The following is a 26,378-nucleotide window of genomic DNA, read 5'->3' as shown; positions in this document are numbered from 1 at the left end:
TATGTTAATGTTTGATTTTTTCCACGCCTATGTTTAAAGCGTGATTAACCCCCGGTTTCTGAGTACATTTTACGGTAGTTTATCTATTCAATATCGTTTTTATATGAGTTTAAACGCTATTGAATAGATAAACTACCGCTAAATGTACCTCAGAAACCGGGGGTAAGAGTGTTAAGGTCCAGCTAGCAATTAGGTTTGACGTTACAGTTAATAAAGCATGTTTTTGGCTGTTAATCCGTTGCGATGACAATACTCGGATTTAACAATACTCAGAGTTGTCTAAAGGGTTTTAGCTAACGAATCGAATAACTACTCGACTAGAAATTAATTGTTACGGCGCGTTTAAGGCTCATTAAAAGTATTAAAAAAATATAAACTACTTAAAACACTAGTACAAAACCTATCATAAGATGAAATTCTTTAGCATTTATAAAATGAAAACTAGTCAAGTTAGATACTATAAATAAAACTAATGCTCTCGTTTTTTATTGTTGTAATTACTGTAATAAAACCTTCCACTTAAGCTGATAGAATAGAACTCAAAAGTGAACTAGAATATTTTTATTCACAGAATTAAGAACGATTACTTAAATAAAGAAGATTTTAGTTTTCTTTATTCTGATAACTATAGCAAAAAAGTGTGCAAATTAAGTTTACAAAGCATAATGTAAGCTATTTAGTATTAGCTACGTCATTTTTACGTATTTAATTAAGAACCCTATGTCTATCCTTCACGGAATATGATTTTTCCTGCAACAGACTGGTCCAATAGCTACCCTTCACAAACTCAACTCTATCAGTTACTCTCAAAGCTATAGTGCTAGACTATATTATTATATGTTACGCTATAGCACTAAAGTACCTTTAGCGTAACAAACAGATCGACGAAAATCGGTTACACAATATTAGTATGAACACAACTGAACGAGAACCATTGTATCCAAACCCTAACAAGCCTGTTTGAAATTCAAATCATCACGAAATCCTGGAGCCGTTTACGTCTTTGTGATGTAATTGATCGCTGGCACCGATCACTTCGACCAAAACGTCACAGTTGGTATGCGAGCTCCAGGATCGATTCCACCCACCAACGGCTTTTATTCCGATCCTTTGTACTTTTTCATCTCCCGGGGATTAACCAAACTTCAACGGACCACAGTTGGAAGTCGACTTAACATCGATTTCTTATTAGTTTTCGCTTCTGTTTACTTTGGTTTTAATTTTTTTTTCGTTGAATTTTTATAGCGGGTATTGAGTTTTTTGATTGGTAATATTCTGTGGTGGTGCATCATTGATCTGTATCCAACAATTTTAAATGAACTTGTAATAAATTAGAAAAAAAAACAAACATTTGTTGCTTCTTCAGCATTGAAGACTTAAGAGAGGAATCAAATGTGTATATTTAAAGAGGTTGACGTTACAGAAAGCAAATGATCAAGTTAATTACAATCCAAACTTATACTAAGATTTGTATGAGAACGCGAATAAATTAATAATTTTAGCTTAACTTACTTACTTTATTGTCGTACTTAGGTCGACCGACAGGACGACGCCCTGTCGGGCGCCCAAGATACCGCTGGAAGGATGTAGTGGAGGCGGATCTGAGGGAGCTTCAAGCCGGGGATTGGCAAGAAGTGGCCAAAGATCGGGCAAAGTGGCGTTCTCTCGTGTCGGAGGCCAAGACACATTTTGGGTCGTTGAGCCAACGGAGTAAGTAAGTAGGTAAGCTTAACTTGTCCACTCTATTCTATGGTCCAAAAAATATTAGACGGTCTTTGTCTTCAAGGTACGTGGTTGGCGGAGGTTCAGATTTAGGAACATAAGCGACCCGGAAGCTGATACATCACAGCGCTACTTTATTTTGGACATAAACAGAATAAGGTATTAACTGTAATCTTCACGAATTGTGCAAGGCAAGTCTACTAAGTAATCGGGACTTTACAACACAATATCCAATAGAGTAAAATGTCCGAAAGCTGACAAAATGCAAACGTATGCAGATGGTTGGTGTATCGTCAGTATTCCTTGCATGCTGTTTTGTTATGTAGATGCGAGAGGAGATACCAACGGACAATGTAACAATGTAACCGTGTAACGTAACGTGTCGTACTAATGAATGCGGTTTCGGTATTCCTAGGATTTCGATTGTTAAGTTTATGTTTGTATGTATGAGGATATTAAGGTAAAGTGTTCTACTCTTTGGCTTTTTGTTAAAAATATAGTTTTGGAGATAATAATGGTATAGTAGCCCGACTCTCTACCAGTATCAAGTATCGACTACCAGCTAGCTGTCAGAAAATGTTGCATGAAAATCTGATCAGCGCCTCTAGTGGGCATCGTTGAAACTATTTTGGCAGTACATTTTAAATGTCAAACTCTTGATACTCGATGGTTCCAATTGTAGAGAATTATCAGCCTGTATATTTTGTATCTCAGTTGACAACTAGAGTACGTCGAATTGATAGTCACTATTAAGTTCATTGCTGCTTTGATGTAACATGTTAATCACTATAATCTAAGGGACTAAACATTGTACAGCATTATAGCTTTCGAATAGTTGTCAATAAGATACATAATAGCCCCCAGCATGCGCATTACGTATCTCAACTGACAACTAGTTTACGTCAATTTGATAGGCACCGTGCAGTACATTGCTGCTCTAACATAATTTTAGAAAATAAGCAATATACTGAATAGTGGCTATCATACGGTTGTAAACTAAGATACATTATAGCCTAAAATTATGGTCACTACTCAGTTCATTGCTGCTTTAACGTAACATGTTAATCGTTAGAATCTAAAAGAGAAAACAATGTACAGCATAGAGGCTTTCAAATAGTTGTCAACTGAGATACGTGATTACCCCGAAAATCTTACACATAAACAAATTAATATGCTTGCATGCAAGATATACATAAATATAGATGAAGAACACTTTTAAAAATTTCCCAAAACGTTAACACCCTAAATCAATTACTTCAATGATATTTGCAGCCATTATTCCAGAATTAGGTAACAAAGATAAAATCAGTTAAACGAAGGCTCTCGTTCCAAAGTGGCTAATCATTACGTAAGACCTAAATATGGGCCGGGAAGGTGACGTAAGCCTAGGTTATGTAAGGCTCAGTCTACATTGCTGATGCCGCGGTCTCGTAATTTAAATGTGATAAAGCCTTACAGATAAATTTTGAATTTACTTTTGTAGGATTTCAAGATTTTCGGAAAAGACATTCAAATATCACGCCTTTTCCCCATGGGAGTAGGCAGAGACCAAAGAACGACTACGACCTCTACATAAAAATATATCTTCTGCTTTTACGTTTATACATCTTGTCGAACATGCTAACTGACTTTTTGGGAAGTATGCAAAAGGGATCAGTCTCAGTTATTAGAGCATGTTAATAATATGACAATATACTATTGTACTCGAACAAAAAATCCCTGCGGACCAAACCAGGAGTCGCTAATTCAGAACAGTCTCCAAACTTAAATTTTGACACCTGTCATTATTTTATAGACTGATCTAATGACCTATACTACACACGTGCAGAGATAAAAGTTTTTAAAATGACATAGTTACAAAAAAACATTTTTCTACTCGTCAAAATGGTGTCACTTATTTGCTCGGCTTTGCAATAAGTCTTTTTTCCAGAACGTTAAATTCTAAAACAAAGACAACTTTGGAGCCTAAGTCTAACAATTCCCACTCAAAAGGTCTAGTCTATAAAGACAATATCATGCAGATGATCCCATTGTTTCAGTAAAGGTGGAACATATTACATGCAAATGTCAAACACGCTATTCACTCAATGACATTTGCTTAAGCCTGGTGACATTTAGTTCATGAAGTCGTTTAGATAGGTCAGTGTTGTAAAATTGATGGCTTTTGAAGAGAATGAGTTTTGAGATATAAAATCACGTTTTAGATACTGATTTTGGTATTAAAAATGTGGTGATTCTTCGCTTTTTATGAAGGTAACACTTTGACAATTTTAAACAAATAGCTGATTATTTTCAAATAATTAGGATGCACATTTGTAACAAACAAAGTATGCCTAAAACTTCTATTACGTTTTGTTAAAATCGTCAAATTATTGTACTTACAGCAATAAAGCTGTATAAACATACGATATTTTGGATTTACATGTTATAAATCTGTCCTTGAGTAAACTGATGATCACAGAACATTAACTTACACAGGTAACATTCCAGGATTATGGGTGCTTTTTTATCGAAATGTGTGTTAGCAAATGTTATTATAAAAATATGCAATTTTGCCGAGTTATTGCATCGATATTGAACATTTAATGCTATTGTAAGCCGTAGAGTATAACAATGCAAGTTCGGTTGCAGATACCCCGCAGTCAAAGGATTAGACCGCTCTCTTGTCCACTGCGTTCAAGGCAGGATTCCCGCACGCAAATCCTGTTAGCTTGTCGCTCTACGCAGTTATTTGTGTGCTCAAAACTTACGGTAGGCTCGGTAGATAAAGCTTAAAATAGTTCAAAGTTTTTTAATGCTTTTGTAAGACTTGTTTAAGAAAAGACAAATTTTTACTTGGTGTTTTTAATATCAAACAAGTAGTGTGTGTACAATCGGCAAAATTACATTTGTTTCAAATACATTTTTTATTAAATTTGTCTTTCTAATAGCTGATAAATAGAAACTAAGATCTAGCGTAGATAATTGCTATTTACTAATCAATCCATTAATATCGTTATTACAGTTTTTGTCATACTATACCCCTTTAGGTTAAATTATGACTACTGGATAAAATACTTGTCACTAACGTAACGTAAAGGTTCACACAACTTCAAAACTGAGATTTCTTCTCTATATCAGACTCCTACGTGAATTTCGTCACTGAGCTTATGTTAGCCTATATTGTCTTAGTACAGGACCGTTTACTTTGGACCAAGGATTAAGGGCTAAAGTAAAGTGTGGTCGACTGCCCCACATTTAGGCCTCCCCTCTTATCTGTCAGTTGTAAATCTAGTCTCAGAAACTGTCTGGATATTCTACCAGAATTTCCAGTAGTCGGTATTAAATAAGCACGAAAAGTTTTGGATAAATCGCTTTTTCTTTCCAGTTCGCCTTTTTTCGGGTCGGCCATTTATTTATTGCTGTTTAAGGGCCTGTCTTCATTTTGGTGGATTATTTTGTATTTTATTATATTTTGGGTAGGATGAAAGTTTTTGTTGTAATTAATTCTGATGTTTATATTGATTACGGGACGACGGTTAGTAATAGTTACTGTAAACTAGAGGCTTAAAGGCGTCAATATTGCATCAAAGTTTCATTGCTGGGACAAAAGCAAAGTTTATAAATAACTGTACCATGAAGGATATGAATAAAAAAATGTTAAATTATCAAAAAAGGAAGAAAAAGCGGCGAAATTTAGCTTGTACTAAATAAAAATAAACCAACATCAACCGAAAAATCTAGACTGGTCAAAATAAACACCTTTTCAGTACATATTCCAGAAAACCTTTTAACAAAAGTCTAGCCTAACTTCAACGTAATCACAACACATTTTCTAAGAAATACCTAACACACGAACGTTGTACGGCCGCAAACTGTAGAATTTCTTACTTAAAGACGGTGGCAATGGGCCGGTCACGTTCGTCCGTTACGCCACGACACGGCCACGACACGGACCCGACTAAATTGTGAGATCAACAACATTCTATTACCTGATTTGGGAAGTTTTGAGGATATTTTTGGGGTTAAGAAAAGGCCTCTTTATTCTTGGCTTTATACCTTCCTAATAGCAAATAAGTAAAGTATATATTAGCAATAAGCAAATAAGTATACAATTTTTGAAAAAGATGTAAGTAAAGACAAGAAACGTCAATGATAACAATCCATTTTTTTTATACTCCTAAACAAATTCCATTAATCATAAAGGATATAACATGACATTAACAAACTAAAAAGATCGTAAAAATTTGCAATTGAACATCAAAAGATATTATTTTATTTCGTGCAAAACTTAAACCCACTGTCTCCGACGCGTTGACATCAGCATAGTAACCAACATAACTAATAAAAATGTACATTGATAGTGTTCTCTTGCTTCATCTATGTGCATAATAAATAAACCCATTTCAAGCTTATATAAGGTTTTCTATTCATCATGTGAAGAATGAAAAAAATCTATTGAAACAACAAAACTTCAACTCTAAACTAAGAAAATAAAAGCCAATTAAACTAACATCAAAACTAACAGACGTTTATCTAAATAGTTAAAATATTTGTCTAAGGTCCGAACCCGGCTTTACTAAGCCGGCTTAGATAAAACAATATTTTAATTATAAATGTGAAATCCTTTTAGTGAAATTGAAAAGTTTCCATTACACTGAAAACTATTATTAATTAATGTCGAATGTTTGAGAGGTAGAAATGTTTTTACTTGATATAGAATATTAAAGACGTTTATAATAATAGAATACGGGAACTAAAGCGAAGACATTTTACCTTCGAATTCCGGACGTTTCGGCGCAAGTTACACTGACCTTGGTGCACTAACTGGTAAAATGCATGTTTGCGTAAATTTTTTCATCCTATACAGGAAGGAAAAAGTGATGGACAATAAAGGAAAACTATTTCAAATATTTAAAATTACAATTATTACAATACAATAAAAGACGAATCCAATCGTACAATCAGATTTACAGTTGTCTCTCAACTTATTCATAGACAAAAAATGTACAGTCAGCACCAAAAGTACCTAGGTTAACATAATTCAAAGTTTGAAGTATCCATCTGAGGTTTTTATCTAGTTTATAAACTATAATAAATAAGATTATAGCAGTAACACTTATTTTTCAAAGAATACTGTACTTAGCTAGCTTGCAGAAATAAAGTGATAGGTAGTATAGGTTTTATGGTACAATAAAATCCTATATTTTACAAAAGTTTTGCCGTGATTGCAAGTTGTCTAACTGATGGCTGTAACATGCGCTAAAATCTGAATCTATCCTCTAAAATCTCAAGCTAAATTGCAGTGATAAATTGCATGTTCACATTTATTATTGAATAATATTAAACATGTAACGAAATAGTTTAAAAGACTTGAAGACTTTTGTCACTCACTGTACCTTCACCCAATTTCATAGAACACTATTGGAATTGAAATGAATTTCTTTTTAATTTCACAGTGTAGTTAAAAAGTGTAGGCGGTGAACAAATTCATGTAATCCGTGTCTATCGGAACTTGATACCTGTGGAACCGGTCGCTACACCCCTGGTTATAGTTTTACACCTACGCGGCTACGCTAGACGGTACGTGTTCGTTATACGACTATTTTATTACTAGAAATTGAAGGCAATATTTGTGTTTTGAAGTATAATTATGTTGATGAGAGTGCTTGGTTATTTGTGTTTGCGTATTTGTTATTTTGTCTCATTCACCCCCGGTTTCTGAGCTATATTAAGCGGTAGTTTACCTATTCAATAGCGTTTAAACTCTTAAAAAAAAAACGCTATTGAAAAGATAAGAGAGAATACGCAAACATAACACCAAGTTAAATCATTAGCCTAACGATAACTTCCTAGGCATTTCAGCACTTTCCTTTGTGATAACTGATAATTTCCCAAAAAGTATGATAACAAATGAAGCAAGATACGATATAGATATTACTAATATTATTGAGAAGTAGGTATAATAAAATAGAAGGCGTAAAACTATAAAGTGGAAATATTATGATAGTAGATGTAGTTGTGATTGAAAGTGAGGCAATATAGATCATATATACGTGTGGGTTGGATTCTAAGAAATGACAATAACTTTATAAAGTACAGGAAAGAGAAAGCGATAATAAATTGAAAAAATATAGCGAAAATACTCTTGAGTCAAAAACAACTTATAGTTTAAGAAAATATAAAATAGGCGTATAAAGGATCGCAACGTATCCTCGTAAAGTTATGGAACTATCAGGTAATTGTACAATTAAAATGATAAGTGATAGATATGAATGGAACAAAAAATAAGCAAATACGTCACCGCATTTGTTTAATGACTGCTCTCTTTATAAAAAAAAGGTAAGGTAAAAGACATATAGGCATTTGAGGGAAACCATTGTGATCTAGATTTACAAAGCATACTTCATAGATCTCGTCATTCTACTATGTGCCGGGTATCAACACTTTAATTTCCCAAGAGTGTCGTATCAAGACTATAATAGATTCAAAGCACAACTTCTCAATGTATGACGTCACCTTGCGATGATTAAACCATTTTGCAATTACAGCTAAAGTTGCTTGTGAACTTGAAACTGTGAGAGATTTCTTTAAATATGGATTAATATCTGACTTATTTTAGGAACTAGTTCAAACCTCGACTTTGATTTTTAGGTGGCATGTATGCTGCAACTGTTTCGAATGCTAAAATTAAACAGAAAAGAATCTGTTAAGTAAAAAAAGTAGACCTAACTTGGGTTTTGTCAAAACCTAGCATGGCTGTCAAGAAAACAAAAATGACAGTTTACTATTAATACAACACTGCATCTTGCATTTTTTCCGATTACTATACAACTATTGAAAGTAGAATCTTGCCTCAATACAGAAATAGTAAATCAGTAAAAGTCTAGAATCGACGGAATAATACCAAAGCAGTACTATACCTAGACTTGAAAGCTCTTTGTACAGAAAAAAACAGCCTTTATAAAAACCTTCTTGTCGTCAAGTATAATGGAAACGTGCTATTTCTCGTGAGCACCCGTATCGTTTTCAAATATTATCTTGCGCTCATCGTATCGTGTTCATTGTTATTGTTTTTCTAACGAATTATATGAAAATTTTAGGTGTAAACACTGAAATTAATTTTGTTGGTTATTCCTTTATTCTGTCGTGTAGATTATAAACTGTGGTGAGAGACGTGTAAGCTTCTGTCCGCGACTTTGTCCGCATGCAATTATATTTTGAGGTATAAGATCTTGTTTATAAATCCTTCAGGCTTTGAACTATACGTATTTTATCTAAGTATTAAATATGATTATTTATGTACCTATTAAAAATCATGACAATCTGTTCAATAGTTTTAGCATGATTTGCTAAGAAACGATTATTCGTTTTGCACGTCCGTCCGTATAGATTGATCAATAAGACTGACTAATAAACGATTCGTTTGTCAGAAAATGAAGTCTAAGATTCAATACAAAAAGAAAGGTTGTAAGCTTCTTTGTTACAAAAGCCTTAGTGACAGATTGAGTTCGCAAGTAAATCTGGTATAGTATATATATCGTAAGGCCCTTTGTTTCTAAGAACTAATAGTAAAAAGAAAAATCTAGACAGGTTTTCTTTACACAACAGCATTACACATTACAATATTGTTTGTAACGATTGGAGATAAGTAATGTAGAATTGAGTTTTTACCACTATCGACAACCAGCTATCAACAAATTTTAATTTTGGTACGGAAATCTAGTCAGTGCCCCTAGCGGGTATCACACACTGACACTAACTTTAGTAAGTAAGTATAATTATGACTATTGTAGTGTATGACAGTTTTTGAGTACATTCTGAATGTGTAACTCTCAAATATTAGAACCGACTGTATAAAATCGTGTTATTGGTAAGTGACAAACATACAAGAACAAATAAATAAGAGAAAAAAAATAAACCTCAGTGAGTCATAAATCATTCCACCTATCTTTTGTAGTAAAAATCCAAGTTCCACAAAATGTTCTAGCAAGTTACTGTGGTCTTGCCGTCGTCAAATCGTATTGGTATATGTTCACGCCTCCGTCTGGGGAACTACGATAACTAAATCCCCGTATTTTTATCCCACTGTCCCTGGAAGGGTGACTTTATTTGTGATGCATTGATTAGAATTTCTATCATATTGTGTAAGCTAGTTAACTACATTTTGGGTTTGTGCTTACATACATACATACAATAATATCACACTCTTTTCTCTTTGGGGTAGGCAGAAACCAAAAAAAATGTGTAAAATTTTTGCATAATTTATTTGTTGATAATTAATTATAATCATTAATTCTGTCTTCCCATTGGTTTAGTATTTGTTATTGTTAGTGTTAAAATGATGATATAATACAATATCTAAACATTGATGTTTCAATAAATCTTTTAAAATCATTTTCCCTTCTACAATATAAAGATATTCCCCAAGTAAATGTGTAGCAATAAATCCGAAATATAGAATTTGGATGATAAAAATGGTAAGGTTCCTGTTATTGATGAGCGGAATTAAGGAAAAGAGAGCATTTGTTTGTAATCCATATCTTGGAGTTGGCAATGAAATATTTTCAAGTTTCCTTTAAACGAAAAAGGTCACAATTTTATTTAAAAACGTCATTGACTTTATGTTTGTTACCCCTCAGCTGTGTTATTTTATTAAAACGATTATGGTGTTTTGTAAATGAATATTTGTACCGTTCTTGCAAACAAAATTCAATATGTTTATATATATAATAATATATAGAGACGATATACTTATTTATCCTTATATATCTTCTCCACGAGGTATGTTGGAATTCCATAAATACACACTATTAATATCAAGGAAAATGTACTACAATTATGATGTATAGATCATTGGAGCGGATATGAAAGGCGTATCATGACAACACTCACCCGTTTCGGGGATAAAAAGGAAAAAATGTGAAAATATTCTGGAGTGACCCATATCTAAACACGTGAAGGAGGAAAAAAATCAACCAAGAGCAGGAAAAAAACATTCCAGATTTCAAATTGATTGGGCCAAAAATTGGTACAATAAAGAGCAAATATCTGTACAATTTTTCCTACAAATTGGTATGAGATTTCATGAGATAAGGATACGTCTGTGTAACGACTTGAATATAAACGACAATTTATTTCATGAAGTACCCCGAAATGAAACGTTCAACAATTACTTCACAAAGGCTTTTAATATTAAACTGGAAGAATCAAATTTTAAATGAAAGTATCCGAATTTAATTCCAGAAGAAACAGGGAGCATTACACTAAAATCGTATCCAAATAAAAACCAATGTTTACAACGATCGCGGCAACTACGTTTTCAATTCACCTATTTTGCACTACTTTCCTTCGTCTTAAGGAAAAGTCAAATTCAATTTCACAGACGGTCAACTCGACTGTTTATCGCAAACTAGTGTGAGTCGGGACACGTCCAATACAGGTTTCTCGTTTAATTATCACCGGGTTCCGTCCGTTAGTCACTAGTGAACGCGATTAAACCAATCAATTTGTCACGCCACTTTCGACTGACAATCCGGTACGTTTAGCTCCACGATTCGGAGGCGATACGATTGCGATTTTAGGGCTATTGATATTCTGGTTTTGTGGTTTTTAGTGATCTGTTTGTTTCAGTAGATTGCGTATTGTGTGGTGTGATTAATAACCATAATCATATGGCGAAATTAACGGCATTTATCTATGTTGTGTGTTCAATACTCTACAATATTTGACTCATGGCTTAATTAACTTATTTATCGCATATTTAAATTAATATTTTTTTTCATATTTATTTGACAGAGGAAACTATTGCCGTACCGTTTGGCGAATCGTGTGAAAAATTTTATATTTTGCAAAATGGTTGGCATTTACAAAATAGTACAACGTATCCGGGACTAGAAACTAGGCAACTCACAACAGATATTTTAAAACGCTTTGGCAACAATCTGCATGGACTGCGTTTTTTCCTGTGCGTTAGACAGACAGATTGCTTCGTTGCAGTTTTATTTGTCATGAAACTGACCGTATGGGATACTAACTTCTATAGCTGCATCGCATACATTAAATCAATCGACAGATGTACCAGCTATGTTTGATTTGGTGTTTTAACGACAGTGACATAAGGTCGAGAATAAACTGATATAATGAGACATACAAGATATAATGAGATTACACACACAAGAGTAATAAGACATAATTCCAAGGAATTGTATTTTTATTAATTAAAACTTCAGAAATAGTTTGCAACTGGTATTTTACTTGCAGATGCTTCGAAACAAAAATATGATGAACCAACAACACATAATAATGCGGTACCATCAACTACAAATTGTCGGACCCCAATAATTGGAAAGGTCTTACTGAGACAGGTGCGAATGTGTATGGGTGATGCGGTCTCTAATTTATTGCAAAAATAAGGGCCCTGCCTAAGGGCGAGCCGGATATAAGCAGGTGTTACCATCACCCTCCTTCCCCCTCACTTTTAAGCCCTCATTGTTCTCATTGGGATATTATAAAACGGGTATTTTTGGTTTTTTGGAAAAGGGTGAGATTGCAATCTTTTATGACATGTGATATGGGACTTAGTGTGCAGGTTATATATTTATTTCGGCGAATAATTTTCGCTTTCGATGTCGTATCGATTTCTGCGGGGTTAGGGAGGGTTTACGAGGGCGAAATTATTATGTGAAATATGGTTTGACTTTCTCACGTAAGGCAGTTCCTATAACCTTCGAATAAGGATGGAATATACGAAACTAGTCTAATTTCTTCACTGATCAATGTAGTCGATAGTAAATACTAGTATAGTTTCAGGATAATTGAATCTATGGATGAAATCATCTTGGATGGGCTCCCAAGTCAAGTGAATCATATCTGCCCTTTACAAATTTGGCACCAGTCTGATCTTATTCAGTTCCGTTATGTTTAAATGGTTTGTTGTCGTTGCCAAAGGAGCGTGGTGAGTCTGTCTGGATGAAACGTTGCTTTTTCATAGGAGGGGAAGTACTGGTGACGTCATAAGGTTAAAAAAATCCAATTTGCGTGAAGTTTATGAATCATAAGCAGACAGACTTGAACTGTATATAAAAGTTACGCTATAGTTTTTTATACGAAGTATCTGTAAAGTCTAGTGTAGTAGATTTTTATTATTATTAAAAGCTTTTCAATATATTGAGATTTGTTACAATGAAATCATAAAAAATATTTGAAAAGGACCCTAAACTCAAGAAGGTTTCAGATACTCGTTTCAAGAGTTAGCCAAGACAGAACGTACGAACAAAACGTAACACACAAATCAGTAGGACAACGATTGTTGGTGGAAATCAAAGGATTTTGAGCTTTACCGCGTGTATTTTAAAAGCAAACACTCGCGACCAATCTGCAAATATAACCTTGCATTGTCAAAATTTGTGTTGGAATTGGCGATGTGGAATGTTGTGCGAAAATGTACTTTATTGTGAAGATGATAAGAGTTAGGGGGTTTGTTTCAAAGTGTACGATGTATGTTGGTGTGGGTAAACACTCGAACCACCAGAGACGCCCTAGAGCAGACGTCAAAAAAGTGCCGTGGAGTTTGCTAACGAGAGAGGGGAAACAATGTGTTTTCCGCTTACAACTTTTGTATACGCCCTCTTTGGGCTTTAATAGAAATTGATCGCGGGATTTGTCTCAATGAAAGTTTGCCAAGATTGATTGCTTTGTTAAACAAATGTAGAAACAATTAATAATTACTGTTTTAAATGGATTTTCGTGATTATTTTGTATTGTTGCTTTAATTTTCTCTTCAGCTCCTACATAAAACACTTTCGTTACATAAATTATTATTGACATTATTATTTCTATATCCATCATCATTCTCACTGTCAAAAATATACATTTATCATCTAAACCTTTGTTTACAATACTCTACTAATCATCCCTAATAGCTAAAACATCAAGCTATCAGCGCACCCGAGCCCGCAGACCACCGTCAAACGCGATCCAATCAGCACACACCATCTATTCGGCGTTATTCGGAGTAGCAAAACGGAGCACAGCAGGCGATAACAATCTCGTGCCACATTCGACCCCGGGGCTCGAATACTAATGCGAACACTCGATACAACGCTCTCGTTATACAACCTTTACTCAAGATTCGTTTATTTCAGCGACAAAATAATTTTCAAGTAATATAAGGATTCATAATGTGTGACGTAAACATTTCGAGAGTTCCATAATGGGAGAAGTTCTGCGAAGAGTAAATTAACAGCGTCATACTTTTGATACAGACGTGTTCGTATCTGAAACACGGAGGTTCAGTTAATGAGTAGAATTGGTTTAAGTTAAACGGGGAATTGTCAGTAGGAGGTAACTTTGCCGAAGTTGTAGGTGTTGTAATAGGCTTTTGATAGCGAGTGCCTTCGTGTTTGACATATTCTGTAAAAGGATGTTTCGTTCTCAGTAATGAGAAGATAAAAATGTCTCGACTTTTATGTTTGACAGTTGTGCCGCAAGGAGTTATTCTGGGACCTTAACTTTAATGTAAAAAAAATGGTCATAAATCTGATGTCAAAGTAATCTCAAAATACTATTATTCAGAGAACTAATCCATCCTTTTAATTCTTATCCTTCCAACCAATTCATCACATACCTCTGATTACTAACTTTAAAAGAATACCCTTATTCTCTATTAATAATCCACCGAAAAATATAGTCCATTAAAATGTAGCGATATCTCATCCTCGAGGAGCTGTCAAACTGATAATAAGAGAAAAGGACCGCGCTAGGTGGAAGCGAGCGAACAAAATGCGATCCGTCTTAATATTAATGTAGTTGTTAGGTCGGATGATGAATGGTGACACAGCAAAGCACTTTGCGGTAAACTGGCCCATTATTATTCTTAGCGGGGTGTTTAGTTACCAATTTAGTTAATTTAGATACATTTCCATAACGTCTGTGCGAAAATTTTATTAATTTTGTTTAATTTGCTTTTTCCTGAGGTTAATCATTGCGCTTTACTTTCTTCTTTAATGTTCTTGTCAACTATAACAATTTTTATTTCATTTGAGGCAGGATTCATTGAACTACAAAAATCCTTCTTTTTACCAATTTCTCAATATATTTCGGCCCTAAATTGCTTTATGTGTAAGGAATGAATAAGTCACGTCTAGCTGCGTAAGATAGCTATAACAGTTTTGTCTAAATTAACTACTGAAATTACAAACTATGTACGTGAGTAATAACTTCTAAATACACCGTGGCAGTATAATGAACGAACTAAAAGCACTTTAACTTAAAACACATTTATGTATATCATTTGTAACGGAGACATTATCACCTACTAAAGTTTCCATGAGAAAAGATAATAATAGTACAAAAAAAATTGTATTTTTGAAAATTGTTCAACTTCTTCAACACGTAAAGGATTCAATTTCGAGGTTTTTGAACTCAAAAACCTACTTTACATGAGCATTTTTCCCTTTACAAGTCCAAAGCGAATCTCGGTGAAGTCAAGAACAGGGTGCTTTTCAAACGTTTGCCTTCTACGTAGAGTACCTCTGTAGCGTGCTAACTTAATTTATCGAACTTTTAGTCGGTAGCTTAGGTTCAGTAAGCGGTTTTACACTTGGGTTAACTTTGCTTACTTTAGGCTTTTTACCTCTCGCCGAATACTAGCTTGCCTTCGGTCTGAACTCACCATTTCTAACATACAACAGTTTGGCTTCTCAACGTGATTCTTTATCTAAGTCAAGATATAAAAAAGATTTTAGTGCGTAGGTGTCACTCGATTGATCCGAGCCGATGCCGACAAGGCTGATAAATATTTTTTATCACGCTTCTATTTTTTTGCTGAAAATGTCAGGAATATGCCCGAGGCTTTATTAAATCATGTTTGTTATTATTCTTACAAGTAATAATGCGAGCATACAAAAATATAGGTTATAAAAGTGTCTGTTCAAAATATTATTTCGCCTCTGTGCTCAAATTACAACAGTTCATCTAATTCTTCAAGATCTGGATTTTACATCGCATTTTTCATTAGAAAACTCATTTCATTCGTGTCTTTTATTTCATTTATCTTTTATTCCAAATTCTGCTCTCGCTTCATTTATTCTCCAGGAACATTAATACAAGTATTTACTCTCGCAACAATGGAGCATGCTTCCCTGCCGATCCATCTTCGGGTACATTTCTCAGATAAAACATGCAATAGTTCCCTGTACAGACTCAAGCACCATTAAGGCCCCCTTCTGAAAACTTTCCGACAAAAACCAAGTTGCACCTGACATTGGTAATTGATATACGACACCATTAATCACTTTGTATTTTACTGTATAAACTTTATGTACCTGCTTGGTTCTGAACTTAAAACATCGGTTACAATATTTTAAAGTTCTCAAGTCATGATATTAGCGTGACTATATTATTATTGGAACTAGAATCGTTCCTTGTGAAACACCATACTTTCGGATCAAAATTAAATATTAAAGAAGGTCGTTTGTATACTTTACTAATTATTTCCATGGTACAAAAGTATCATCTGCGGTCCCGATAAAGTGATTTTTTTAATTCGTCCCAACATAATAGGGTAAGGATACAAACCGCAAAGGTTACCCGAGGGTCTAAGCTTTTGAGTTGAACACACAAATGAATTTAATATCATTTTATTGGAGTTATTTCGGTTTATTTTAATGTCAATTTCCCAGAACATTTACGAAACTGCTGAATTAATGAGACGGACGAACATAAAAGGTTAGCTAGTTAGACTCGGGTAGTACTTTTCAAGTCGTAAATTTCGTTCAGAGCAAGCTAACAAATCTAGAAATGGTACTCTCATAAGTATTGAAAATGAGGACAAAAATACAACAAACATTATTTTCCATTGAAACTTGTTAGATCCTTACAACAAGTAAGTACGTAGTCAAACTTGTATAACATAATAGAGCTATGATATACGGAGTTTCGACTGCTAATATCAATGAATGGTGCCCCCGGGAGCGGAGGCACACTTGGAAATATCATTGAGGTTAGCTACGAGTTAGGACAGCCACGAAATCCCAAATGTGTCTCGTATACAATATATAGAAATATGATGGCTGTAAATAAATCTGTTTCGGGATTTCGTTGCGTGTATGAAATATATTCTATTTGTTGAGATATTTTGTTGGAAACGTTTGTAGTGAGTATCAGTTGCTATTAATATTGGGATTGTGATATTGATCGGGGCATCAATATTTTTTTCGACAATTCACAACGTATATTCGTGGATTAGGACATTTTGAAAATATTAAATTAGTTTCTATTTAAGTACATACATAATGTCACGCCTCTTTCTCATATGGGTAAAATGATACAAGAGAACGCCACTCGGTACGATCCTTACAAATTTCCTTTGCCTCATTGTCAACCATACGTCTTATGCTACGGGATCACCGGTTGCTAGTATTACCAGTTTAGTGGTTACCTTTATGCCAGACATAGCTGATATTTAATTTAAGCATGCAAGCATAACTAATTTCAAACATGGTTCTATAAATGCTCGACCTAAACAATATTGTGAGATAATTTCAAATCCTATTTGTAATACTTTCCCAGCATTTATAATAAAATAATAAAAATCTGTAATATAATGTTTCAACTGTGCACTCCCACCGACCACCTGACACGCTTACACACGCTTAGCCGCGTGTTTTAATAATTCATTCATAAAAGAATACTCAGTAGTCTAGACAAATAACTCATTAACCTAGCTCTACTAAAATACCTTATTCTTTGCATTCCAACGTCTTTAGTCAAACGGACCCTAAACCCTTTAAGTAAACCGTGAATACACATTAACAATTTGAGGTCATAGTTTAATTAGTGTCTGTGCCCTTAATTGTGGTTAGTAATTACATAGGAGATAGTTCTCGTTTGATATTTGACCCTTCCTTTAGGCTAGTTAAGATTACTGCTTAAGTTACTATAGTATGTATTTCTGGAGACTGTAAGGCTATATCATTAAGGCTTATGACTTCAAGGGTAAACATTCTATAGGCTTTAATTCTCTTTTCTCTCTTTCTAGTTCTCTATCTGTCTCACTTGCACTCATAGTGATTGTCATGGGGTTGGTTGTTCTATTTATATTGTTTATTAAAAAGTTGACAGCCTCCATGGCATTATAACCGACTCCTGATCCAGAGATTTCGAGCTCGACTCCCGGGTCAGGCAAAGTACTATTGATCTTTTCTAATTTATATTAGAATATTCTCAATTGTTGCTCTGAGTTTGGTACCATACCCTATTACATAATAAAATATACAAACATTATAAATGACGATACATTTGGGGATGGCAGGCGCGATGTCATTTAAGTATGTATAGTAAATGTTCTATGTGTTTTTAGTTTATCTGTTTCTATTGACTCTCTTTCTATTTCTCTATTTATCTCTCTTGCACTCATTACGCCATAGGATTTGTTTGTTCACTATTTTCATATCTATTAAAAGGTTCCATAACAAATCTGTCATATCAATCTGCGAGATCCACCGTAAAATCAACTTTATTAGAATTTAATTAAATTTTCATTCCAATGAAAAACGGACAGCTATTTGCTCTAGTTAGAGCGGTTCATTAGCTTTGTTATAAAAATGATGATGAAAAATACTCGTTAGTGTTTGATCCAGGTTTGGTTTTATTAGTTTTTTTCAGTAATTAATAGTAGCTAGCGACTTATTACTAAGAATTCAGGATGTCAGATTTAATTAGTGCATTCATGGAAGAAAATTGAGTCCTGGAATGTTAGTTTACTTTGCATAGATAGTTAAGTATGCTGCAATTTTTTTTCTATAACGCTGAAGAACATTTTTATATGTCCTAATAAAACGCATAACTTCAAATTAAGTATCAAAATAATTCCCAACAGATTTCCTAAATGTTCGTTTATGGACGTAATTATATTTTTATTTTACGATCATTACACACATTCGTACTAGAAATATTGTCGAGAATAAAGTTTACATTCAACAGTTCTTCTTCCTCAAAACAATTCCGTCAAAAGCTTAAATCAAATTCGAAATCTGCATGCACTTCAAGTTTTGCATCAAGAAATACTTCACAAAGTACAAAGTATCTGGCACACAAACAATACGAAACGGTTGATTGTGACGACTTGCTACAAAGAACTGGAAAGTAGTGTTGTTTGGATAATTCCGATCGCAATACTGACTTCTTGAAAGAAAGATGAAGATGTTTTGTATGACAATACAATTTTTGTTTAAAATTTTACATTTTGAAGATTATTTTCTTTTAGACTTAATCTAGATGTGGTTATATACCTCTAACTCAATTCGTCCTTAGTAATAATTGGGAACCAAAAATATTAAGATCATCGTATTTAGCAGATATCAACTCTCTAGTCCCGTACCGAATTGATTGTGGATTGGGACATATTATCTCAAAAACACTATAACCTTAGTATATACTGTAATGTGGTTAACCGTGCAGAGGTAATTGAAAAATGTGTTACGCAACATAAATAAAGAACGTAGTTTTATTGGCTTCTTTAAGTTGCTCAGTTGCTGGTCTTATTGTAACTCTGACTATTGTTCAAACTTAAATTTGTAATTGCTTCAGTTTTTTATTAAGGTATATTTTTGCAGGTACGGATTCTGTTGATATGCAAAAGGTTTTCAACTTTCTGCTAATGATTTTGAAATTGTTATAAGTACTTTAAATGTTTCAGCATTAATTTTGTGGTAACCAATGTTCAATTTGTGTCCCAGAGAACTCTACAGAGATACTTCAAAATTTAAAAATATAATGAAAGGCAAAAGAATTAAAACGTAAATATTCAAATCCAAGGTACCTATCGATGCTCTTATAGCCTAATAGCGGCCACATTGAACAGTATCGACATTATAATAAACACATCGCTTTTTTCCTCCATAAATACAAATAGAGCCACACCCATCGCCTCCCTTCAATAAATTAACAAAATCATCAGAGCAGATGCAAATATAAAAAACTAAGGCACGAGCAACGGAAACGCTAATGAAACGGGGTGTACAACAATTAAAAAATAATTTCCTCTTTTAAATACAATATTCGAACTATTCCGTTTTAGGGTTCCGCGTCGCAGGTGGGTTACATCTCTATCAGAGGGCTGTACAGTTGCGGACAGAAATATTTAGCTAATGGTGTAGTTTTTATTTTGCATTTTATAACTTACAAATTTTGATTAAAGGGATATTTTATCAAATTATAGCGTATATCGAATTTTGTGATCAGTTAGGATAGTTGGAAACCTGTGGTGCAAAGTATGTATGATCGCGGGATATTTACGTTACAATATGATTTATTATTTCAACAGTTTAAAATAAATGAATAGTGTTTTTTTACCCATTCTCATTTCTCGTTGAAATCTACTTTCAGCAGCAGAATACTATTGAATATCTTTTAATTATTTCATTATTATCAGTCTGTCATAGCATTTTGCTTTAAATCACTATTTATTCAGAAAGAGATATATTAAAATTTCTGAAAATACGAAATATTCGCATTTTATTTAAAATTACCAATTACTTTTATAAAATATGTAAAGTAGAATTTAATAATAATTGTGTTGATTGCAGTTGAAATTAATGACTGAATTTAAAACGTGTGAATATGAATTGTTAAGTGATAATCCGGTATGGAAATATTGGTGCAATTTGCGTTACGTAAATACAAAAATCATTATGAAATAATTATTCTTTGAATCAGGGCGAAATAACTGTATATATTTGTAGGTTAATTTTTAAATGCATATAAAAATGAGCAAGAGGAGATTAATTTATTGCGAGTATTGTTGCATTGATACTGTACCCCGATTCTCTACCACTATCGACTACCGACAACCGGCTAGCTATCGAATTTTGACATTTAGAATGTACTGCCAAAATGTTTCTTACGACACCCGTCAGAGGCGCTGATCCGATTTTCATACAAAATTTCTCGATGACAGTTCGGTTGTCGGTAGTCGATAGTAGAAGAGAATCGAGGCACTGGTCATACTTAAAAGAACGAAAAGGCGTATAAAAAAATCTAAAGCCAGATCTGGAAATCGTACCCGAGGCTTCGTGATCACCAGTAACAAACACCCGTTAGAAAAGTACTTTCCGGATTAATAATAGTAAATAATCATTTTTATAATGGCAGCTAAAATATAAAAACAGGGCTTTCCTTTTTTATAGAAAAAACAACTTTCAATGAAAGTAATCATTTATTAGAAATGACAATCAAAATGTGAAAAATAAGGTTTTCCTTTTTTATAAATAACACATTTAACTTTAAATGAAAAACAGTAATTACTTAAAATTTATGTTCTGCGTCAAGGACGTAATCATCATTAATTTTCAATCAGTAGATATCGGACAAGTTTTCAGGTTCAATTTGTACTAAAAATATAAAATAAATAGTAGTTACTGCGAAGCAATACATACATTAGCAGAAGTTTCTGGATTTTTATTGACAAAACAATGTTTAACAATTACTTAAAAGTTTATTTATAAGCAGCGATACACACATATGGTATAAGCATTTGCTTTCCACGCAATTGATCGAGAGTTCAAAACCTAGGCACCATATCAATGACTTTTTAGTGAATGATCAATTGTGGGTGTAGATAAAGATACCTAAAAGATACAAGTACTTACCTACTGCAATGAAAAATTAAACATCGTGAAGTAGCCCAGTAGAGTTTTTCAAACATCTTCTTATTTTTCAACTTTAAGATCTCGAACGTTTGTATATCCTCAATCTAGACTTAGCCAGCATTACTATGCTGGCTAAGTCTAGATTGAGGATATCAAAGCCGCCTTTCTTAATACGGAACAAGATCTTAGCCCAACAGTTTGACAGTAATAGATTTTATATACCAACGGTTTCCTCTGTTTGTCCCCATATATTTATTGGTGGTCCTATATTTCCACCCATGTTTTGAACTCGATACTACACGATTGGCCCTCTAAAAACCTTTGTGTACCAATAAGTAAAATTAATTGGTCCGCTGTTTCTAAGATAAGATACGTTACATCGTCTTAATTAGAGCTTAGGAGGTATTAATTGCTCTCACTTCCTCTTTAGATACGAAATTCTTAGCGCATTAATCACTTGTACGTTCATTATATCAATAAGTATGCTTTTAGGTCATTGTCTTAAAATTTGTAAGTTTTTAATACTGAAGTATTAAGGATTATATGTAAAGTTACATAAACATTAAAAAAGGAAACGAATTCAGAACGTCCATCTTTTTTTCAATCAGTTAATAAATTGCATGCAGGGAATATAACGACAAAATTACCTGCAGATAGTTTTCAAAACTTACTTTAATACCGAATTATACGTTCGAAAATTATGTTAGGTGTATTATTTACTAAGTGCTGTTAAACTTCTAGTACTAAGTATGGTATTTAGTAAGAGACTGGTATAGTATTGTCGTAAACTATAACGAATTCATTCTCAGATCAACCGTAGTATCCCTAATACACAAAACCCCGTAATTCAAATCAGTAGAATTTACATCCGCTTTGCAAGCACTTTTCACTTAAACCAAAGCAGGGAAAGCCAAGACACAATACATATACGGAAGTTAACAATTCACCAGCCAATTTGTCCTTCACAACTCTTTGAAAAAACCACACAATACCTATAGAAAAAAATACAACAAAATTCTTATTGAATTTAATTGATTCTTGAAAGCACATTTTTTTCTATTAAACCGCGGGTGTATTCCGTTGGTCGACAGTGTATGCGTACAAAGGTGAAATAAAACATTAATTGCTGTCAGCCGAGGGGCGAGACAAAAGGCTGGTTTTTTCGTAACTATTGTATGTAGGGAACCCTCCGTTACGGTTCGGGGACAACCTTGGTGTTGAAAATGTAGATCGATATTTTTGTTTTTGTGGGAAATGTGTGAAATACGTTATTTTGACTTTCTTTATGAGAAAAAGAAAGTATGGTGTCGAAATTAAATAAAATACTGGTTGCTGAGAGTAAAGTTTACCGTTTTAAAGACAGACCAAGAACAATAAAAATCAAGAATTTCTTTAGTCAACTTTAGTACTTTGTGTTGCATAACACTACTTATAGTTTGGAGTGATGTAAAACAACCAAGCAATTATTGATTTTAGTTAGAAATATCTAAAGTACTTATAACAGTAACTACTGTTTGCTTTGCAGGAAATGCTTATTTTAAGCAGTAAATTGTGAATTAAGCTACATTTAATATAAAACACTTATATAAACTCTTGTATCCCTCCCTATTCGAGAACAACGCTCTCGTTGTGCCTGACGTGTTTACGATATAACACAAATTTACAACCTTTTTGCGACTGTCAGATTGTACCGGCCAATAGTTTTATATAAACGATTTATACAGGATGAAAAAATATATACAAGTCTTATTAATAAATTGAAAAAGGGTATAAAAAACACAAAATGATAAAAAAGAACATGTTGTTGTTTGTTATCATTGACATTATGATTGATACAATAAAATAACCATAGAAATAAATTTTTATAAGAGTTTCGTCTCATAGGTCTCCATCATAATAATATTTTGACGCTTCGTGTAATTGGTGTCTGTCGCCATTTAACGGTCTAACTATTGAACCGATTTTAACGAAATTTGGCGTGAAGATAGTCGAAGGCCTATTATCAAGCATAGGCTATTTTACAAAAATTACACAAGCGAAGTCGCTGTGGTTATCTAATATTAAATATGGTTTCTCTTCGTATTTTTTCCACCCTGTACATCGCTATGACTATATACTCATATGTATTTATGTAATAAGTATTGTACGGGGAATTATGTCGATATCGTCTCGGGAAATGTTTGGGGCATTTCTTTGGTTTATTGGTTAACGTAACTGTTATAGGAGGTCAGGTTACGGGCGTGGTTTCTTTTGGTTATTGAAAATAGATGAATTGGTGTGTGCGTGTTTGTTAGCCGCCTGCATATTCATTTTTTGGAAAAAAAATGCTGATAAAATTATGGTTTTGTAATTTTGATAGTTTTTTGACCGCGATTCGTAAGGATATGATATAGGAATTATGTTATCTGTGCAAGAGGCTTTCATGAACTTGCTTTTCTTGAAAATTGTTACCCTGTGTCAAATACAGTTTTCCAAATACAGTTTATCGAAAGCTTAATAAAATTTGTGACTGAAACATCTATTAAATATCATAAGTACTAGCAAGTCATAGTGTTTTTTTTACAGCTAATAAACTATTTAGAGTGTTCCTAACACCTGTATTACTAAGAATTACAAACTAATGATCCTTATAATTATAAAACGTCAAGGACATTCTCCACAAAAACTAGTTTATTAGATAGAGCAATTACTTAAGTTCTTTGACTTTATCTCAAGGTATTTAATATAAGTAACTAATTTCTTGGAAGGCTAATTACAGCCTTGAGACTGGGCACAAATGATTTCCAAGAAAACAGAGTTTTTTTTATAGAAAAGCACATCGGTATCTATAGATATAACGTGACTAGCTGGTATATTACAGCAAGTCTTAAGAAATAAGCTTTAAAAATAATTAACGATTAGTAACCACTTATTTCTACAATCTTTACAATTCTACTAATATTGCACTACTACTACTTTCGCACTAAGAGAAAGTTTTCAAATCCATTTGTTAGTTTCAGGAAAAAGTAGTAAATTTATTTTTAGAAAACTTCGCACACTGGTAGTTCATAATCTTTATTAAATAAAGGATGCTCTTCAATCTTACTCAGAAGTTCACACTAAAACAATGAACTAACCGACTGGTCATCAGTTTTATTAGGCGTTATTGCGGCTAGACTGCTATCCGACATCATCTATGATTTCAACGCTTTCAACCACACACAACTTGCCAGACCAACACTCCTAATATCTCACCCAAAATAGCAGCATCTAGGGCTGTCGCATAAATGTCGAGTGGTCCTCAACATTTTTATAGCAAGACGTAAACGCTAAACGTTATTTTATAGCGCGATTATGACGCAACCCTGATCCAGATACACGATGTGTTCTTGTTTTAAATCGTTTGTTTTTTTAAGAATTCGAATTGTTAGTGGCTGGAATTTTAGTTTGGACTAATTTGGTTTTAATTGACGTGAAAAATAGTTGTTAGAGAAGAATTTTTAGAATTAGGTTGGATATTTTAATACCTATGTTGAACTTTTATTTTAAACTTATTTATCCAGCTGTTCAAATACCAATCTATGGTTAAGAATAACGTGTAGAAGTAGAGATTAACTCATTATACTTATTTATTTATCTCTGTCTATTCGTAAGAAAAGGAAGTTTCCATAGTACCATTGTAACCCATTCATTATTAAAGTTTAAAATAAAACATTCACTTAATCAAATAACCTAGAAAAACACATTGAAAAACAAAACCGCACACAAATCGTAGCCGAGAGATAAAGGTGAGGGCACACCAGCGGTGAGGCGCGTTGCGGCGCGGTGAGGCCCGGTGCGGCGCGGTGAGGCCCGGTGCGGCGTTCACATTCGGTTTGCGCCGACCGAGCCCATTAGTTGCGGTCTTGTTAGCTTACACGTAACACAAGATTAGCTGTACTCGGCTTATCTTATGAATAGTTTTGTTGATTTTTATTGAAATGGGTATCGTTTTAATCTGGTTGTATTGCAGGGGTTTATATAATATACTTAAGTTGTAGGAGAAATCTGGATGAGGGGTTGCTTGTTATATTATATTTCTTAAGAATCCTACTATTTAACATACGTTCATGACGAGTAGTCTAACATTTATGAGGTGCCCTGGATTCTGATCAAATGTTCAAAGAAAGATCATGTTATATTTGACTTAGTTATTTTAATATGAGTAAGAAAACCTAAGCTCGGCACAGTGTTAGTTTATTGTCAAGCTAGACTTTATGCTACTATGTTCTTAAGCGTACTATGTACTGTTTTTAAAAATAAAATAGATAAAGCTTTGCAAAAATCTCAATCACATGAGATCTCACAACGAAAAATCTGCAAAATGAATCCTTTCACACAAACAGCGATACTAAACAATTTTCGAAGAACAGTGTACAAATTCTCGCGTTAATTGTCAAACGTTTTGATATCCCCCGTCCCCGCAAGCGATTGTTACGTCAGCTCTGACGTGAAAAGCTTTTTTGATTGTGACACAGCAAATATGGTTTGTGAAATCACACGGATTTTGTGCTAACGCCGAATGTAGTCTGATTCATGAGGCAAATGTTTGGCTGGAAATGTAGGGTTTTAAGTTTTATGGTGCAGGGGATTTGTACTTTGAAAGTCTTGTAATGTAGATTATACGTAGCATTTAACAACACTGATCAAATTATTTTGAGTTATATACACAATTGATTGCAAATACTTCTGAAGTTAGTTATTTACATGTATTTTTACTAAACACTAGCTGACCCGCGCAACTTCGCTTGCGTCACCTAAGAGAATGGGTCAAAATTTTCCCCGTTTTTGTAACATTTTTCGTTGCTACTCCGCTCCTAATGACCGTAGCGTGATGTTATATAGCCTTTAGCCTTTCTCGATAAATGGGCTATCTAACACAGAATTTTTCAAATCGGACCAGTAGTTCCTGAGATTAGCGTGTTCAAACAAACAAACAATCAAACAAACAAACAAACTCTTCAGCTTTATAATATTAGTATAGATTTTAATAATACCGTATTACAT

At 33.7% G+C, this 26,378-nt stretch overlaps 1 protein-coding gene across 2 annotated transcripts in view; it reads right to left on the bottom strand.

The window, feature by feature from the left end:
- The window catches only part of LOC142972776 (uncharacterized), a 116,879-nt gene that overhangs the window by 60,715 nt on the left and 29,786 nt on the right, over window positions 1–26,378 (bottom strand). The window lies entirely within an intron of this gene.

Source organism: Anticarsia gemmatalis, chromosome 5 (assembly GCF_050436995.1).
Source record: "Anticarsia gemmatalis isolate Benzon Research Colony breed Stoneville strain chromosome 5, ilAntGemm2 primary, whole genome shotgun sequence".
NCBI lineage: Eukaryota > Metazoa > Arthropoda > Insecta > Lepidoptera > Erebidae > Anticarsia > Anticarsia gemmatalis.
The sequence above is the reverse complement of the archived record's forward strand: the minus strand, read 5'-3'. Positions and strand labels throughout refer to the sequence as shown.